Source organism: Fukomys damarensis, unplaced genomic scaffold (genome assembly GCF_012274545.1).
Source record: "Fukomys damarensis isolate Sample0158 unplaced genomic scaffold, DMR_v1.0_HiC HiC_scaffold_33, whole genome shotgun sequence".
Taxonomy (NCBI): domain Eukaryota; kingdom Metazoa; phylum Chordata; class Mammalia; order Rodentia; family Bathyergidae; genus Fukomys; species Fukomys damarensis.
In genome coordinates, this window is record NW_022900945.1 from 40,798,628 (window position 1) to 40,804,318 (window position 5,691).

Genomic DNA, 5,691 nt, shown 5'->3' on the forward strand with positions numbered 1-5,691 from the left:
CGCCAGCAGGGTCCTTGTCTTGATAAACCTGTCCGGGGGCCGAGCTGGTGACAGAAAGTGTCAGGAAGGGGGACACTGGCCCCTCCAGCTCCTTTCCTACTTCCTCCATAGTCTTCCTCCTCTCCGCCCCCCCAGCCTTCTTACCCCCAGGTACCCTTCCTACTCAAAACTGCTGGCAGGAAAAGTTTGTCTCCCTGGAGTGAACTTGCCGCAGCTGAGTCCAGGGCAGGAAGCGTCACATATCTTAATTTTCAAAATTAAACAAGTCTGGCTCAGCTCCCGCCTGTCAGTGTTGGCGGGAAGTTCATTAGTCACGTTTTGAAGTCCCTCCTCCCTTCTCTCTGGGGATGAGAATGTAAAAATTTTGGGAAGCGTTCGTTTTGTTTCCTTTTCCCCTTTAGTCTTGATACCACTAGTCCGTAATTCTTGGGGTACCTGAAAGGCACAGCTCTATAGCCTATATGCCAGCTGGGCAGGGTGGGGGAAGGCTCCTGTTGGGACTCTTGAATGTAGTCCCTGAGGTCCCATTACTACCCTCGCAGCTTTCTCCTACCCCACCCTCTAAATACACAGCAGGGACTGCATGAAAGGCAGGGGCAGGTTTCTGTTCCTAGAAACTCCAAAACCTTTCCCAGGCTGAAGGAAGTAATTTATCCCTTCGGTCTGGCCACCCGCCTTCTTCCTGAACCAGTTTCCCCTTTCCTTATGGAGCAGTTCCAGCAGAGTTTCTCTATTACCTAATCCTCAAGATGAAGGCCAGTGGTGGGGCTGGGGGTGTCTTTTCTAGGATTGTCCCTGAAACATAAGCTGTTAACCAGTGAATGTTGTTAGGGTGGGGGTGGAGCAATGGGATGTAGAAAGAGCCAAGACCTTACTCTTAAGATTTTTAGCTAGTTTGGAGAAGGGAGACCCTGAGGAAGAAATTACCATTTTATTCTTTCTAGTCTTTTACAACAGCAAGACTTAAGACTGAAATTAATGTCTCAGTAGATTAGCCTGCTAAGTTTTAAAAAGAAAGAATTTATATCTGTCAACATGAATTTAGGTGGACATATTATCTCTTTGTGAGGTATTGCCATGTTATCCATATTGTGAAAAAAATATTGATTCTCCTGGTCATATTAGGCACTGGTGAGAAGACAAAGGTTTTATTTTTGGTGAGCAGAAAGGGAGGAATCCTGAAATCACATTTCATTAGTTACCTATTGCTGCATGAAAAATTACCCCCAAACAATATTAGAGACGTTTGCTATAATACTGATGTAGGAGATAAGGGTTAGGGAAAACTGGACAACGGACTGGGTGGAATGTGTCAAAGATTATAAAAACCCATGGCTAGCAGGTTGAGCAAGATGTCTCCAAAAAAGAGAGAAAATGTGTAGAATACAGGACTCAAAACAACTCTGTGGTTCCTGAGCACTGTGTAGGGAACCAATAACAAAGTGATATTTTCAGCCCTTCATCCAAATCTTTTGTTATTTGCAGGACCAATCAGAAGATGCTATTTTTCTATTCTCTCTCTCTCTCTCTCTCTCTCTTTTTTTTTGGTACCAGGGTTTGAACTCAGGACCTTGTGCTTTCAAGGCAAGCGTGGTTCCACTGAGCTAAATTCCCCACCCAGAAGATGCTAGCTACTTTTGATCATTTACACGTGGGCACAACCAATCAAATGACACTGTTTCTGATCCTTCATTTACATCTGGCAAAAAATCAAGGAAATTTTTCTGTAGGACAGTTCATACCTGGCATGAGGCCAAGTGAGTTTTTGATAGGACAAATGTCCCAGTGCCTCTTTGCTTGAGAGGACAAACAACCTGGATATTTGGGATACAAAAGACCCCTTTCCATTTATCCTTGAGGCTGCAATGAACCTTTTACCAACCCACTTTTGTCCTGTAGAGCATTCCTCTTTTCTGCCCTCAGTAAATACACACTGTTACTGCGTTTTTTTTTTTTTTTTTTTTTTTTTTTTTTTTTTAACTTGGGTCCTTGTGCTTGAGAGGCAGGCGGCAAAACGACCGAGCTAAATCCCCGGTCCATATTGCTGCCTTTTCTGCGTATCTTATTCAGTTCTTAGTTTGGTACACCAAGAACCTGGAAAGAAGCCCTGCAAGATGCCCCCCAATCTGATAACAATAGGATAGATTATTTTTCACCATTTCTGTTGGTTAGACATTTGGAAGTGGCATGGTATACCCCGTCCTAACTGGGAGGTTTCTCATGTAGTTACAGGTAACAGTCATTGGAAGGATGGCCTGCAGCCAGAGGATCAACTTTTGCAGGGGATTACTTCCTAGCATGGCTGGCTGTTGGGAGGAAAAACCGATGCCTCTCCTTGGAGGCCTGTCCTGTGCATGTGCCCTAATAGCTTATAGCTGATTTCCCTCAGAACAAGAGAGCAAGACAGAAGTCACAGTGATTTATCTCTTTAATTTTTTGCCCATTACTTCCACTTTAGTCACATAGCCAAGTCCTGATTCAGTATGGAAGACTGCACAAGGACATGAATTCCAGAAGCAGTAGGTCATTGGAGGCCATCTTGGGGCTGCTTACTGCACATATATCTCTGAAATCCATTTTTCCCCCTTTTTTTGATGCCAGGGATCAAACTTGGGCCCTTACACTTGCAAGCAGGCGTCGGAACCACTGAGCTAAATCCCCAGCCCTCCCATTTTTTTAATACAAATTTTCAAACATACACAAAAGTAGAGAATATAATGAACTTCCATATATCCATCATCCATATTCAATAGCTGTCAAGAAAGCACTATTTTGTGCAAATATCCCTGACGAATGCATCCTTTTCCCACCTATCCTTCATCCTTACATCTTATACTTTTTTTAAACCCCAGTGTTCCTGGCTCTCTTCTCTCCCTTTGCTCTTTTTGCTGGGGTTAAAAGGTAAAGGAGTGACAGGTGCAAAGGAAACAAAATTTCTTCTTTATGCTGGAGACTAATTTTAAGAATGGGTTCTATAATTTGGAGGGGTCAACACAGATAGGCTCCTTGAGTTTTTTGTTTGTTTGTTTGTTTAGCTCATCTGGAAGGAATTATGCCTTTAAAAAATTTTTAATATGCATACAAATTTCCTGGGGTTCTTTTTAACAGGGATTCTGGTTGGGCGTGGTAGCATATATCTCTAATCTTAGCACTTAGGAGGCTGAAGCAAAAGGATCTCAAGTTCAAGGGCAGCCTGGACAACACAGCAAGATCCAGTCTCCAAAAAAAATGAGAAAGAAAAAATCCCCAGAAGTTCTAAATTGTTAGGTCTGGGATAGTACCTGAGATTATATATTTCCAACAAGTTAACAAGGTGAAGCCAGTGTTGATGATCCAGAGACCATATATTGGGCAGCAAGGGTCTAGAGTTGTGCTATCAAAATAGGTAGCCATTACACATAGGTGACCAAGTTAATTTAAATTAAATAATATTACAAATCGCTTCTTCAGTTTCCCTAGCAGCATTGTAAAGTCTCAATAACCACAATGAACACATCATCACAGAAAGTTGCCCTGAATGGCACTGGTATAGAGAGAGAGTTGACTCATAGATAACTTTCCTATAGCTTCTTTTTATACCAGAACAACTATTTATTAATTCATAACAGAAGAGGGCCTGCACAAGATAAATGGCAACAGGTTATTTATAGTCAATAGTTATTTCTGCTTGCTTGAATGGATTAACCCCATGTTCCTAAATACTATTTGAAAGGTTGTTTGGTTAGCTCAGTAATTGAGCAGAAGAGGTTGGAAATATCTGCCCAATTATGAGACTAGATGAATTGCTTTTCTCCACATGAGGAGTGTTTTTTCAGTTTTTTATTTGTTTGTTTTGTTTTGTTTTCTTAACTTGCTGACTGGTACTAGATTTTAGAGTCAGAGTAGAAAATGCTGGTGAAGACACCCTAATAAGAAACTATTTTTGGTTCCTTTTTTAATGACTCCCTAAGGTTAACTATCCCTTTAGGACAATGTAGTCTAATATGCTGGGCACAATTAGGTATTCCTTTCTGTGATTCCATTTCATGTTGTTAATACATCCTTTAGAATTTTCATATGCTCTTTTGTCTGTTAAATATTTGCTCCTTCCATTAGACTGTAAACCTCTTTTTTTTGTACCGGGGATTGAACTCGGGTCCTTGGGCTTGCAAGGCAGGCCACCGAACCACTGAGCTAAATCTCTGGCTAGACTGTAAACCTCTTGAAGGCAGGGTTTGCCATGGATCTGGCATTTAAAATGTTTGTTGAATTAATACTGCAATTAATAATGGTATCATATTAGCATATTCATTATGTTAGCTTCCCAGTGCCTGGTGTGAGGGGAAGCGGGGCAGCATAAACTTGGACTGGACAGTCACAGCTACATAGTGGATGTGAGCCTACTAAATCCCATTCCATTATCCATGAAATGGGACTAGTACATTTAGCCAGATTATTCTGAGGATCAAATGAGCTTACAGTTGTAAAACTCTTGTATCACTTATAATTATTTTTAAATTCTAGCTTTCTCAGTGAAGATTAGGAGGTACTCTGGTCTCAATGCTGATGTATGTTAATGCAGAATTGTCTGTCTTATTCTCACATCCTAGAGTATTGGCTTGTTTGGGACATTCATATCTTCAAGTCCTCTCTCTCTCTGTCTCTCCCTCCCTTCCCCCTCTCTTTTCTAATCAGTTTGTAAAATGTTTATATATAGATCTTAAATAGGAATTTAGTTTTAATATTTTTAAATTATTTTAAGTATTCCTTCATTGTTTGGAGAACCCCAAGTATGTTACCAATATCAGCAAATTTTGTAGTCCTTGGAATATCTCCAAAAAGAAAGGGACTCTAAAAGGAGGCTATTTTGGAATAGGTAGTAAAAAGATGAGTAAATTGCTTAAAGCACTAAAATTTTAGCCCTCACCATTGGGTTGAACCCTTTCTATATCTAGCAATTTGTCTATATTCCCATTTTTGTTCCTTAAGATCAATCTGGGGTACCCCTATTGCCTGCACCCCCGTCTTTGCCTCTGTAAAACACCACTTGTTTCATTGGCCTAATGTTTTCACTGTCCTCTTAGCATGGTTTCCCATAGGTTTATTCCCTGTGATAAATGGTGTCAGTCTCCATTATTTTGTCACTCTTTACCTTTTCCACTTTAATCCTACACACTTCTTGGAAGCTGCAGTTCGTCCAGAGGAATCACAAGGATGTGCACATCATCTAGGTGCAGAACAGGAATTTCTGGTGTGGGTGTGTGGTGCCCCAGATGCCTTTCAGTGTCCTGGACTCCTCAGGTTTGGCAAGCAAATCTGATAGTCCTTTGTTTAGGCAAGCAATTCTTACTATCCTCCACATTGCATTGCAGAATCCGTAGCTAGGTCAAGTTATGCAGTGGGTGGCAGGGATATTCTGTCTTCAGAAAGGTGATCGGTCCAGGTGATGGCTAAATCATGAATGTTTTCTTGGCTTTTGATACTCACACATAGACATCTCAAAATAGTCTTGGACGAAGTCATCAGATACATGTTTCTTTGAAATTTGGCTGGCAAATTTATGGTTCAGAAGGTTATTTTAGCCTGTAGGGGTAGGGTTCTATTACTGCAGTCAGCCTGCTCCTGACCAGATACCCCAGAGGTGGAGGACTTCAGTTCCAAAGCATCGCTATAAATAAGACCCTTCTGGAGCTTCTGATCCGTGGTTCTGCA